The sequence below is a fragment of the Pezoporus occidentalis genome, unplaced genomic scaffold, assembly GCF_034315485.1.
Source record: "Pezoporus occidentalis ecotype Australia unplaced genomic scaffold, CSIRO_AGI_Poc_V1 ctg183, whole genome shotgun sequence".
Lineage (NCBI taxonomy): Eukaryota > Metazoa > Chordata > Aves > Psittaciformes > Psittacidae > Pezoporus > Pezoporus occidentalis.
The window spans coordinates 1,706,874-1,721,380 of NW_026913673.1; the positions used below are offsets into that span (position 1 = coordinate 1,706,874).

The 14,507-nt window shown below is 50.6% G+C and overlaps 1 long non-coding RNA gene across 6 annotated transcripts in view; it reads right to left on the reverse strand.

Annotated features, from left to right (window-relative positions):
• LOC134162196 (uncharacterized) overlaps nucleotides 1-14,507 on the reverse strand; it is a 209,633-nt gene that overhangs the window by 22,865 nt on the left and 172,261 nt on the right. The window contains exons 4-5 of one of the 6 annotated variants that reach the window (XR_009964240.1): nucleotides 14,361-14,503; nucleotides 12,621-13,560 (exon numbers count right to left, since the gene is read on the reverse strand). The exons of 3 other annotated variants lie outside the window; for them this stretch is intronic. This is a non-coding gene — a long non-coding RNA (uncharacterized LOC134162196). 2 more of the 6 variants (XR_009964243.1, XR_009964241.1) reach the window with 2 other exon arrangements.

Here is a 14,507-nt window from a genome sequence, read left to right on the forward strand (position 1 = left end):
AATAGAATTAAATTGTGTTGGTAAAAAGATTAAAGAAAAGGCAGAGATAGCCCCATCCAAACCCTTATAAGGATATTTCAGGCATGCTGAGGTTCCTTTTCCATAAATGTTAAGCAGACATCTGTAAATATAATTGGAATTTACTGCACACGTGAATAACTGCATATAAATTAGCCTGTATCATTGGGGTTTATAGAGGGCTGCAGGTCCCCCCCCCTTGTCGGTTAGGTGATGGCGTTCCCAGCGCATCCCAGCTCCATTCCAAATGTCAATTTCCTACATTTTAATTGTCTTTCATTTTTTGGCAGAGCTCTTGCCTTGTTACATTTACCATGAAGGCCTCGGTACACGAGCCATTCCTCTGCATTCCATGCATTTCCAGCTTGGTTTCCCAGGTTAATCTTTGGGAAAACGCAGAGCAGTGTTGTCAGGGATTGCTTAATATTAGTGATGGAGCCCTGGGCATCTGGGGGAGCTGAACGAGCACAACTTCATTCCCAATTCCTCATTTTCCCAGTGTTTTTCCTTTCCTTTTCTCTGCCTTCGCCTTTGTTATGGGCGGGACCCATCAGGCATGGAGCCCTCTGGCCTAAACCCACAGGGACCCGAGGCCAGATCATGATCCTCCACAAGTTAATGGAAAAACATCCAAATTCCATAGCTCAGGATCAAGCTTTTAAGCACCTGCTTCACTTCGTGCCCAGGAGCTGAGAAGTCTTGGTTAAGCCAGAGTGAAGCCTGAGCACCATGATGAGGCCTGAAGCTTTCAGTAGAGGAAGGAGCTTCCTCCTTCTCCTCATTCCCTTCTCCATCCTCCTGGCTCCATCCAAGCCCAGTGAAAAGCTGGGTACTCCTTACCTTGGAGCACAGGGGAGGGAAGGAGGGGCATGGGCAGCTTGAGTAGCCTTGGTTGAGTCCAGTGTGAAAAGAGGTGGTCAGATGCACGTAATTCAGCTAAAACAAGGATTACTTCCTTGGATTCAGTCAGGAGTGGGATTTACACAGAGCCACATCATGTGAAAGCCTGATTTGATGCAGATTTAGTGAAAACAGAGTTTCACCCTCTCTCAGAGACACTGACACCCAGCTTCTATAAGCTCAGCCCTAGTCCATGCATTTACAGCAGCAAATTCAACCAACCCATCAGTTTCAGCCAAAATATGAGCCTGAAACACACTGGACTGAGGTGCCAAAGCACCTCTGGGGCACAGACCCACATGCTCCCAGGCAGGGGAAGCACCACACAGTGCAATGGAGAGGCAAGCCCAGCAGGAAAAATCCCTCCTGCCCCAGGATAAAGCCTCAGATGAGGCCCCCTTGATCCCAAATCTGTTGAATTCCAGGGAAGAAACTCACAGAGGGGAGGTTTAGACATTGAGAAGCTCTTCCCTGTGAGGGTGCTGAGGCGCTGGCACAGGGTGCCCAGAGAAGCTGTGGCTGCCCCATCCCTGGCAGTGCTCAAGGCCAGGTTGGACACAGGGGCTTGGAGCAAGCTGCTCTAGTGGAAGGGGTCCCTGCCCATGGCAGGGGTTGGAGCTGAAGGAGCTTTAAGGTCCCTTCAACCCAACCCATTCCATGCCTCTATGAAGGCAAACATCGGCGTTAGGTTATGACACTCCCCGGGGCGGGCAGAGAACAACCCCACTGTGGAAGGGGCACTCATGCAGCCCCCCCAGCCCCAGCACCTCCTACCCCAGCATCCCCAGCCCCTGCTGTGGCACGCTCACCAGCATTCCCCCCAGCCCCTTCTTGACGATAACGGCATTATCAAGTGTGCCAATGGAGTAACGGGTGATTTATTTCATTGTCACTCTTCAAAGGCGCATTTGTTTACCAGCACCTCTGGCCCCCAGCTCACCATAAGCTGTGTGTTTGCTTGGGGGGGGGGCTGTGGTGCAGGAAGAGGGGGGCTGCACTCACCCACCACCGTTGTCACCTTGACTGCGAGCGGCCGGAGCCGCGGGCACCGCCGGAGCGCGGATCCCTGCGGCTTCCCAAGGGATGCGCTCAGAAACGTGTGACTGGGGAGCCCTGACCTGAATTTAACCTTTCTCCGTGCCCCACCTTCGATGGGGATGGGAGGTGAGAGATGTGGCAGCCTGGCCAGAGCCAGAGCCAAACTGCTGGGATGAAGGAGATGACATGGGGGGGGGAGGAAGAGCCGCAATCCCGTCCCGCAGGATGCACCGGGCAGAGCTGCCTCTTGGCTTGGTGGGGCCTTGGGACACAGCATCATAATGATGGTGTGGTACCCTCACTTCTCTTTAGGGAAAGACTGAAGGAGGGGGAAAGCAAAAACAAGACAAAAAGCTTTTTTCCTTGTTTTTCCCCCCCCTATAAAGAATAAAAGATGAACTTTTGGTCTAAAACCCTGGCTGATATGACCCTGCAATGTCACAAGTCATGAATCTTAATCTTGCCAGACCCAGCTAAGCACGGGAACAGCTCCCACAGCAAGGTTTAGGCAGGGATCTCAGCCAGAGGAAACCATCATTTGCATCCCAGGGCTGTGGCTCCCATGGATGCTGCCCAGATAACTGCACTCTCCAGGTGCCATCTCCTCATCTAACCAAGTGCCAAAGCGGATGGAAGGGATGGGAGGGCTCACAAGGGTCTCTGCACCGTGCTCAGGGGGTGCAGGAGGGATGGGCATGGGGGGCCCTGCCCCACGTGCAGGCAGCAGCTCCTCCCTGCCTGCACCTCACACCAATGGGGCCACGACTTGTGGTCACGTCGGGTCTCCCCATCACCCCCATATGGCACCATAGAACTCAAAGTTATCGACTAAGCAGCTCTTTCCAAGCCATTCCAATTACTTTCAAGCACCTCTTTGATTTTTGTGTCAAAGAGATGTTTTTTTCTTCTCTCTCAAGTTGTTTCCACTTAAAAAAACCCCAAAGTCCTGGAGCACCAGCCGGAATAATAAGCAGACTCACTATTTAGTCATAGAATGACCTGGAATTTCTCCAAGGAAACATATTTTTCACTGAAAAATACTGGAAGAGTCTGTATGAAAGTTTTGCCTTGCCATTTGCTGGGTTTAGAGGGAACAGGAGAGCAATTCTTCCCCATCACTTTCATAGTTTGTTATTTTTGCTTCCCTCTCTTTACTCATCCCCAAGAGTTTCCTCTGGGACGGCCACTCACACAGTAAGATAGAAAGGAGTGGGATGAACAAGGCATTGGGACCACTGAGAAACAGGGACGCAGTGAGGAGAAATAACCAAAGCTCTTTTGTTTCTGATGCTTTCCAAATAGATATCAAAATGCTTTAATTCTACAGGGTGCCCAAAATAAGCCAGTTTTTTATGTTTTCCATGCTCAGCTTTTATGAGACTTTAGTTTCCAGCGACATTTAAATTGATAATCCTTAAGACCCCTGGAGCTGGCAAGAGTGAGAATAGCCTGGGGGGACGGACACACTTGGAGGGCTGCTTGTCCCCATGGGGCTCTATTATCCCGGGAACATCCCAATCCCTACTCATGGCCCTACCACCCTGTTACAGAACGGAAATAAACTGCTTCACGTGGGGTTTGTGATTTTAAAGCATAATCCTGTATAAAATGCTTTGAGGTCCTCAGATGGGAGCGGCTACAAAGGCCCACTGGGCATCCCCTGTTCCAAGGCTCCTTCTGTGCCTCAGGTGTGGCTCTTTGCACTTACAGCAGTTTGCAGCTGATCCTCTGCCAGCAGAGAGCTGCCAAACGGCCTCTCCTCCACCTCCCTGCAAAGCCCAGATGGAATTCTCCTGACTTGTGCAGGCAGTTCCAGAGGGGGGATCAGAACGTACGGGAGGGATTCCATTTACAGTCAAATTCACAAGGAATTTGGCTATTTTGGAGTCCCTGCCCCAAGAGCTCCTGAAGTCAAGGGGAACCTTTCCCCTCCCCAGCATCCGCCTGGATGAGGCTGTGTTTTTCCCTGTTGAACTTGCTCTATGAAGGACCCCGCTCCTGTTCCAGCTGTTTACACGGGAACACAGCTGGATGACCAGAGGAAAAAACACTTTGCCAAGAGCGCAAGGGAGATGAACCTGCACCAAGGAGGGAGTGCTGCTGAGAGCCAGCCACAGCACCAGGTCCTTGGCATGGTCAGGGTGCCATAAACCCTGGGCACAGGGGGAAGCCATGGGTTAATCTGGATTGGGGGGCATCCACTTCCACTCCCTTCATTTATGGCAGAAATCGGCTATAAACACTATATAGTCTCTCACGCTCATTTTGGTGAGCCCATTTTTACTACATGCTAAGGCATCATGCGATAAGAACCATAATGGGATAACCTTGCTTTGAGCTCCCTGCTCTCAGCTGGGGGCAGCCAGAGCTGTTCCAGCCTGTGGGATCTGATCAGCTCCCATGGGGACACCCAGTACCGAGACATGTGGCTTTCTGGTTTCTGAGCCAGAAACCTAAACCTGAGCCTGCCAGTTGCTTTTGTCCTGGTTTTTGAAGCCCTCCTGCCATCCAAGCATCATGCCAAGGGGTCTGTCGCATTTAAATACATGGAATTATCTATTACAGTGCTTCACTATTTATTACATAGCTTTTGCTTTAACTGCTTTGTAAATCATAGCAGAAATAATGGCCGAAATAATGGCCTTCCAACTGAGAGTGAGATGCCATCATCAACCAACAGAAAGTCACGATTGTAATTTAAAGTAGAGATTAAAAACTCCTTATGTGAACATTTTGCTTAAACTAAGGGACGGGACAATAAGGCCTCCCCAAAGGCTATTTTTCCTAGCATCAGTCAAGGGTTTAGAGGAGGACAAGGGGGGGTGAAGAGCAACCTCGACCTCCCAAGACTACAAATGTGTGCTTGTTGTCACATTCCTTGAGCAGGAGACTGTGCCCAGCCTGCCTGGTCTGTGTCTAAGCGGCACTGTGGTGGTTTCAGCAGTGGAGCCGTGCTCTCCCGCCTGGCAGGAGACACCAGCAGCAGAGCTGGACACAGAACAGCGTCCTTGGGCCATGGCCAACCTCCCCTGGGCAAAGCCTCGCTGCCTCCAGCCCCGTCTGTCATATCCCTCCCCAGCCCCAGCGCCCGACACGCGCCGTCTGCTCGGCCTCCAGCACCGGGAGGCTCTGCTTTAGCTCCCCATGGCCAAGCTCCTCACCGCATCATTGTGACTGCAGCCCCCATCCTGCTCTGCTGCAGCACGATGCTGTGTGCCTGTGCTGTGCCACTGCTGCTGCCAACCAACCCGTGGCAGGTATCCAGCTTCACAATATGATCTCTCCATACTGCACCAAGCACGTATCTCCCGGTCCTGGAGCTCCAGAGCCCCTCTTCCCACCGCAGGATCCATCCCTGCCCAGCCCTAGCCACAGCTCCCTTTGCACCCACAGAGAACCCCTTGGATACCCCTTGCCTGTGTAACCCCATAGTGAATCAAGCAAAACCCAAAGTACATCATCCCCTGGGCACCTCATGAGTAGGATTCCTTTGGGAGCCTTCTTGCAGCCCCATCCCATGCAGAGATCACCGGGCATTTCTGAACTGGGTTCTCCCAGCGGATCATGGTATTCCAGTATTTCTGAGGCCTCCTTTCAATAATTATCACGCTGTTACATTGGTGAGTTTCTTGACAAGTTATTAAATCATAATTTCTAATTTAAATGCCAGCTTTTGGCGTGCATGCCTGCTCAGGATAAGCTCATTTTCATTTTTATTAAACACCACCTATTAAACACACGGAGAATTTTCTTAGGAATAACAGGAAACACCACAGGTGCCTTATTTCCCAGCTCATTTTGTAATGGTTGCAAATAACTCCCCAAACGCCTAACCACACCAAGGGGACTGTTATATGGTGAGGGCTGATCTGCAAAGACCCTTCCTAGAATCCCTTAGGATCTTCTCCTTGCCAGCCCCAGGAGGTGACAAGGGGCTGCAGGTTTTTGTGCCATAAAGCACCTCCCACCTTCCAAACCCGAAGGAGGGTTAAGGATGTCTGGGCCATACATCAGTATCCAAAGCACCCAACTTCCAGAGACATGTGAGGGCTCCTGACGTGACAGTCATCCTTCAGTGCCACCCAGAACGTGGCTTCTCAAGCAGATGGTCAATTAATTATGCTCATTTGGTGTTTGTAGTGCCTGGCCCTGGGCTCAGCATCCAAACTGTGTCCCCCCCATTGCAGGAATGGTTGCTGCAGCACTGCCGGCTCCATCCATATAGGGTTATCCTCCCACCCCACTGAATTTGTAGGGTGAGGGGTTATGCTTAGGGCTGAGCTTGTGGTGGGGCACAAACCATGCAAAAATGGGACAACACAGAGGTTGAAAATGGGGATTAAAAGGAAAAGAACAACTCCAATACAAGAGATGTGGGGTGAGAGGATGTCCAAAAACATCCCTTGGGATGAAGGGTCATGCCTTGGCTTAGCCCCTCTCTCTGGGCTGCATTTTGTGCTGAAAGTCTGCAACACTTCAGAGCTGATGGGAAAAGGAATTACCCATTTCCCCCAACTGATTTCCATCTCCAGACTATACATTTTCTGTGATCAGAGTGATTAGTTAAATAAATCATCCTTACCTGAAGATAATCCATTTATGCTTTTTAATTAAGCACAATTATGACAATTTGTTCTGCTGCCTGCCAGACTGCGGGTGCAATGGGAGCCCAGGGCAGGAAGCTCTTGTGGATGTGTTTACCTCCAGGATAAAGAAAGGAGCTGGAAATGCACCTTTTGATGCTGGTGCTGGAGATGGGCTGGGAAAAAATAACAAGGGAAGACTGAGGAACTAGTTGAGATGACGGGTGTCCTCTGGAGCACCCATGGGCTCTCTTGTGCCGTGCCTCACTGGTATTAGCCTGGGTCCCATGGTCCCATTGGGTGCAGAAGGAGCTCAGTTTTGAGGCTGTGCATCCCCCCTGCTACATGCAAAGCCAGGGCTAGGTGCAGATAGGAACATGTCAGTGTTCTTAAGAGCATCGTGTCCTTTTCACAGTCCAACAAGACAAGAAAACAGCTCCCGTTTCCTCTGCCAAGGGCTTTTACTCAGATCAACTTCCCTTCAACTTGCTCCCACGGAGTGAGAGGCAAAATAAGACATAAGGAGCCAGTTTAAATAGATGTTAGAGACCTTGAAGTAATTTAACAACCCTCTGCAGCCCCTCTCCACTCCCCTTGCCACCGCACGCTCAAGTTCAACGGCAAGTGAGTACAGCAGACTATGTGCTGTTTGTTTTGGGTTCAATGGCATCTCATTTACACGTGTTAATTGCAACTAATTGGCACTAATTGGATGAACAGGAAACCCTCTGGGAGCACTCATACCTTTAATTTGTAGTAAATATCATTAATTAACATATGCTAATTAGAGCCAATTAACATTGATTAAGGGTTGCCAGCTACTTGGAAAGTACAACTATCCGTGTTGTATTAAGTCAGCACAAAATATGATGCATGCTTTAAGTAGAAAAGAAGAGGCAGCTGACATGAGGCAGCATCTGAGCTCACAATGCATCCTAGCACTGTGCAACCTCCTGTGGGCAAACACAGCGAGGGGAGCAGTGTGATACCCACCACGTCCCGTGCCTTGCGCCCATAGATGTCATAGGAGAGAAAACGTGTCTGCAAAGGGAGTTGTTCCTACCCAAAGTATGTATAAACCATCACTTGGGGCTCCAGGGAAGCTCAGCATATCCCTGCCATCAGATCTGTGAAAGGGGATCTCTGGCCTTTGAGGACAACCATAGAACCAGAGAACGAACCATTTTTGTCGGAAGGGACCTTAACACTCATCCAATTCCAACCCCCTGCCACAGGCAAGGACACCTTCCACTAGAGCAGGTTGCTCACATGTCCTAACACTGCCTTTTCCCCATGGAAAACCACTGTTGAGAGCCCCAAGAGGGCTCCCATAGGATGTTTCTGCCTGCCTGGCCTTGGCAAAATAGACATCACAGAGAGCTCAGCCCAAACACTTGCAGAGCCACTGAGCTGGATCCCTGCTCTGCCCGCTCCTAGGGGCAGGCAGGTGTGAAGATAGCCTGCAGGCACTGTACCTGAGACCAGGACTTCCGCAGAGCACAGCTACCTGATCCGGCAAATATGGGTCACAGCATTCCTGGGGTCTGCAAAGAGCCCAGGGCTGCTCTGCACGGAGCTCGGCCCTGCTCTGCCAAGCATAGTTACCCAGCAAACCTGGGAGGTGGGAAATAACCCAGCAAAGCTCCCGCAGGGCCAAATCCTGCTGCTCCCACGTCAGCGGCACTTTTGGGTACGGATACCCTGCAGCTAGGGATGGAGCTCTGCACTGGATCTGAACGAGCCAGCTCAGACACTGGGAATACCAATGAGGCAGCATGCAAATGTACTCCCTGCAACCCCACGTATCCCAGAGAAGAGTGAAAGACTGGATTTAGTCTGCTGTTACAGTTAGTGAAGATGACCAAGGCCAGGTTGGATGGAGCTTGGAGCAGCCTGGCCTAGTGGAAGGTGTCCCTTCCAAGTTGGAACTGGATGCTCTCTAAGGTCCCTTCCAACTCAGACCAGCCTGTGATTCTATGAGTAACCTGGGGGTACGCAGCCATGGCCAAGTCTGCCACGGGAAGCTGAAGCTCAAATACTTCTTGCTCCCCTAAAGCTTTTGCACTGAAGTCATTACCAACCTGTTTACTCTGCTGTTTACCATTTATTATCTGATAAACTGAGTGCTTCTCAGTTTGTGTGGAAGGACAGGGAAGTGCAGTGCTTAATCTTAATGAACACCTGGGAAGAGACGTGGTTTGGGCTGACACCGGGTCTGTTTCCCAATTTCCGTGTTCCTAAAAGGATTAGCTTTTTACACTGAGAAAACAGAGCCCCGGCGGAGACATGGCAGGGAGGAGATGCACAGCAAATACCTTGAATTTGGTTGTTTGGCTACGAACCAGGCTTTGTTAGCAGAGCGGGAAGCACGAGGTGCTGGTGGAAGGGGGTGTGCAGTGGTGTGTCCCTGTGCTTTCCTTTCCCAGCTCCTACAAGTGTTGACTGCACAGCATGGGAACACACAGTATCACAGTATCACAGTATGCTAGAGATTGGAAGGGACCTCGAAAGATCATCTAATCCAATCCCCCTGCCGGAGCAGGAACACCTAGATAATGTTACACAGGAATGTGTCCAGGTGGGTTTTGAATGTCTCCAGGGAAGGAGACTCCACAACCTCCCTGAGCAGCCTATTCCAGTGTTCCATCACCCTCACTGAGAAGAAGTTTCTTCTCAAGTTTAAGTGGAACCTCTTGTGTTCCAGTTTGTACCCATAACACAACTGGAATCATCATAGAGTCCCAGACTGGTTTGGGTTGGAAGAGATGTTAAAGCTCACCCAGTTACAACCACAGGCAGAGACACCTTCTACCAGAGCAGGTTGCTCCAAGCCCCGTCCAACCTGGCCTTGAGCACTGCCAGGGATGGACATTCCCAACTCCCTTGGGCAGCCTGTTTCAGTGCTGGACAGCAGATAGCAGAGGTTTGTCCAGACAAACACAGAGAGGCAGGCGCTGATGAAGCCGTGCTCCCCTTCACCCTTTCTGGTAGAATCCTCCTACCGCATCCTGCTCTGCAACTTCCCATTTGCTGGGCATCATTTTGGGAAACATTAAATCCCTCTGTCCTCAGCCTGGACAGGAAAACTCAGGGAAAAAAAAACAAACCAGGATTGCCTGGCTAAAAATGGGCTGCAACATTTCAGACAAGCGCCATCGGAGGGGACGTCTGAGAACCTGAAAATGGGCTTCTCACAAGTTGAATATCAATGTCTGTTGGAGAGGAGCATCACCGACACATTTAAAGCAGTATCACAAAGCTGATAAGCTAAAAATGCCAACAGCATACATATATATATATATATGGCCACATAACCTGCCCCTCTGTGAGGATAGGCTCAATAATCCAATAGGTCTGTTCCACCTCTAATTACAGTGATCCCGCAACCCGGCATTGCTAACCAGGGCTCTAAATCTGAGTTTACAGTATTTAGGAAGCATTGTCAATAATGTTTACAGTGAATTAATTACCGCCGCGATTTTAATGTCTTTTCATTAATTATAATCTTATTAACCAATTAATTAAATCCAAATATGGGCTGTGACATTGTTTGGTGGATACACCCTGGTAAGCAAACAAGCAGCATAATCATACTTCCAGCAAAGCAAATGGGCAATGAAGGAGGGATCCAGCACCAGATGGACCCATCTAAGGGTTGGATGCTTTTGGGATGCTCGCCACAGCCCATCCCAGTCCTGCTTCCTCACCACGGTCAAGGAAAACCCAACAGGGTGGTTTTTCCCTTGGGACTCTCCCAAACATGAAAAGCTTCATCCAAATGGCCCCCCAGTTCCGGCCTATTGCTGCTTCTCACCCTTTACCCATCCCATGCACCGTCCGTGGCAGGATGTTATCAGGTTTGCAGCAATGCCACATGAGAAATCTGGGATTATTTGACAACAGAGTGTGTATCCCCTGGTGAAAAGGAACAAGTTGAATGAACAACCAAACCACTTGCAAATTCAAGATCCCTTTTTGTTTTACGGCTGCCTTAGCATTCAACTGCACATGGATACAGCCCCCTTCAACAAACATTATGCACAGGATTTATTACAGATGTATACTATTTACTAGGGTTTACAGTGATATATAGTCTCTCTTCATCATTTGAGCAGTAAAGTATATTGTTCTGACCCTTCCACTCTCTCCATTTGCCTAAGACTCCAGCCACTTGATATTTCTCCAGTTCTGACATTTCAAACATGCAATGCCATATGTATTGCCACTTTCAGGTAATTATCACGTAAAATTAGGCTAGTCTTGTACATGAAACTAGCAATTAGCCAAGGATTGAAGGTCAAAGAGATCTCATTTATAGAGTCTCTAACAAAATGTTAAGTGTAAATGTGTGTCAGATGGTCCAGGATGCCGGATTATATGGGGTCATGACAACGGGTCTGAAGTGTCATCAAGCACGATGTAACCAGTCTGTTGGGCACAGCAGTACAATCTGGGACTTCTCTCTTTCAGCCTTAGCAGAACCTGTGCTAAATCTAGGACACGGCCTTAGAGGAGTTTCTGCAAAAACCAGGAAAATCACTCACAGCCCATCGTTTCCCTTGCTGGCACTGTTAAATGAGCTGCTCTTTATTACAGTGCGCTCGGTGTGACAAGCCTGGTCCTCATCCTGCAGGACCCCGCTGCTCCCGCTCGGATGAGGGCAGGTTTAGCTCCAGCCACACGTAAGGTAGGGCAGCAAGGGCTGCTGTGGCACGAGGAGGTGAGTGGAAGTGCAGTGCTGCAGCAGTGCTCTGTTGTCCTGTGTGGATGATGTAGACCTCCCTCCACCCCCAAAGAGGCTGCTGAGAACATATCAGCTACTGACACCAGCCCATCATCTCTTAATGTCATCAGAGTGGGTTATCCAGCAGGCCCAAAGGCGTTTAGGACCTTAATCAGGTGCTAATTGGTTCAGCCCCGGTGAAGATACCAGCCTTCCTTTTTGCTGATGCAGGGCCTCATCATGATAGCACCGAGGAAGGCAGAGCAAAGCTCCCAGGGACACTGTGGTGCTGGGCCAGACCTTCCTTGCACAAGCACAGCACAGGAGGGCTCCCACCACCTCCACAAGAGGACACCGAGCTTTCTGCTCCTTCCCCAGCACCTGGGAGAGTCCATTCCATGTAGAGAAGTCAGGGATGCTTCCATATGTGTGCATTTTCTACTCATTTTCTTTCAGTGTTTGCAGCTGAAATCTCTCACAAGCCTGATCCCTCTGTTTTTCCCTCCCCAAATACAATACTATCCCACTTTCCAAGTGCACTTGGGTGAACAGAGACCAAGCACCAAAGCCAAACCTGTGGCAGGACTATTGCTGAATGAGACCTTCTCCTCCAACAAGGAAGGCAACTGCACCCGAACCAGGTGTTAAACCCCCTCCTTGCATGGTTTCAGTTACTCTCACCTGTATCAATATTCATCCTTTCTTTCTGACACCCTGTCAACTCCAGAGTCCCCGTTACAAGCAACTATTTCCCACTGCACATCCACGGGGATTATGGCAGGGGATGATTTCATTTCACACACTGACGGGGAGAGCTTGCAACCTTTTCCTTCCAAGTTTCCCCCTTCCTTATCCCTCTGTTTTCCCCTGCTCTCTGACTGCCATCACCTCCTCTGCTTCTCCTCCCCTCTCCCGCTCCGGTTTTTCGCCCGCATCCCTCCCGGCTCTGTGCCCTGACTACCAATGATGCTCCCAGCCCTGCTCTGTATTCTGGCTGGCGGCAGAGGTGGGGGCACGCTCGCCCGCTCCGCTTCCAGCCCTTCCTTTTGCCTCCCGCTCAGCAGGGCCACAAAACCCTGGGAGAAGACACAAACAACATTCCCATTTTCCCTGGCCATGGCACCAGTGCTTTTCTAACTGCAACCAACCAAACCCACGGGCATATTGCACTGGTCTGATCTGGGAGCTCTCCCCATCCTTCCCTGCCTTTCCAGCTGTGGTGGTGAAGGGAGAAGGGATGCTCCTTGTGCCAACACACTGGAGGTGTTGGGCTTATTGCAGATTCACCCTTTGATTTGCCATCCAGACCCATTCCCCATTGAGGACAGCCTCAAACTTCTCTTCCCTCCGCGGCGGCTCCGGCTCCTAACCTCCCTTTCCTCCTTGAATCCCGGGTCGTAGCGGCACTTAGCTAAATGCTATAACTGCAAACAAAGTGTGACAGCTTTATTTGTAATTATACCGCGTTTAAAGGAACAAGATGAGCTTAATGAGTTAATAAAGTGCCTGCCTGTCAAAGCAGGGGCTGCTTTGCATAGGCGCCCGGCGGGGTCCCTACTCATGCATATGGAGGGGTACAGGAGGTGCCCCCGGCCATGGCAACGCGCAGGTAGCAGCCCGCGGCCAGCTGCCCCCGTCCCGGCAGACTTGTATGAAGTGAAGACTTGTGAGCAGCGAGCATTTTGTCTCCGCACACTTGACAAAACAAAGACAACTCACTCCTCTGGTTTCATGCCACATTTTTTATTCATAAACAAGCTGTTGGCTGTAAAGACATGATAAAACTCAAGCTCAGAGGAGGCTGGCGCACATTTGAATGCAAATCCTCAGCTGCTACAAATCCCTCCTATTATTCAGCTGATTTCTTTCTCTCTTTTTTTTTCTCTCCTCTTCCTCCCCATTTTTGTCTTATGCTAAGCCAGGCAGGATCCCAACCAGAGATATGTGATAAACTCTGGTCAATGCAAAGAAAGGCACCGGCATAAAAATGCAAAGGCTTGCCTAGGAGAGGGGAGGCAGGCAGGCTCTGCGGGGCCGGGAGCATGAACAAAGGGCACCGTGCTGCCGAGGGCTCCTCGGTGGCAGCAGAAGGTTTAGCTCTACATGCACAATATTGCCTGTTTGTGATCTTGTTTCACCTTTGTCTCGCCCTGGCCAGGTAGCTTGCTCCCAGAGGGAGTGCGTGGGGAAAGCCTGGCATGCCAAGAGGCAGGGAGGGCTGCACAGCAGCAGAACACCAGTAAAACCAAGAGATTCCCAATGCTGTGCAATGGGAATATCCGACAGGGGAAAAACCCTCTAAAAGACACAACGCAGATTGGTTTTATTACATTGGAAAGAAAGCGTAACTTAGTATTTCCCATTTTCACCCCCAAACCTTCCGGTGATCACAGAATCCCAGCCTGGTTTGGGTTGAGGGGACCTTAAAGCTCACCCAGTTCCAACCCCGTGCCTCAGGCAGGGGCACCTTCCACCAGAGCAGGTTGCTCTCATGTTCTAACCCTGCTCAGGGTCGATTCAGACCCTTTGCATGTGCAAAGCTCCTCACAAGGGAGGAGTTCCTGGGGCTGGTGCTACAGCCACGCATCTGGGCTGAGAAAATCAAGTCTCAGGTTAGTGCCAAGGCTGGTGCTGAGCGGTGAAGGGCATGGATGGCTCCTTAGGTCTGTAACTTAAACCCAGCTGTGCTGCTGCCCCAAACCCTGCTGGTTTAAGACCAGATGTTTCAGAGAGCCCAGCACTGGAGCCTAAGGTTCCTTTTAAGCAGGACTTGACCTGGCTCCTGAGTAGCTCCCTCCCCTTGTAGGCATTTGTGCAAGTCTTCTAACCTCATCCAGTTCCACCCCTGCCACGGGCAGGGACACCCTCCACTGGAGCAGGTTGCTCCAAGCCCCATCCAAGCTGGCCTGTTGGTGGATGTTTCTGCCAGCTCCCGTGTAGCTGGAGGAGGCCCCAGTGCAGGACATGCTTAGATGTGCATTCAGCCTTCACCCTGTGTTAAACCACAGCTTTGACCCCCTCTATCCTCCCTTTTCCCACATTTCTTAAGCTGCCTCTTTATATAAAGCAGCATCAGCACTGCCTGCTTGGCTGGGGACCTGTTTCTGCAGATGCTGAGGCCAGGAACCAGGAGAGGGATCAAGCAATGGCACCTCCCCAGCTGGGCACAGCTCCTGCTGCTCCCGCCACTCTGGGCACAGCCCAGGTTCCTGGCGTTCACAATGCGATCAATGCAGGGCCCCTGG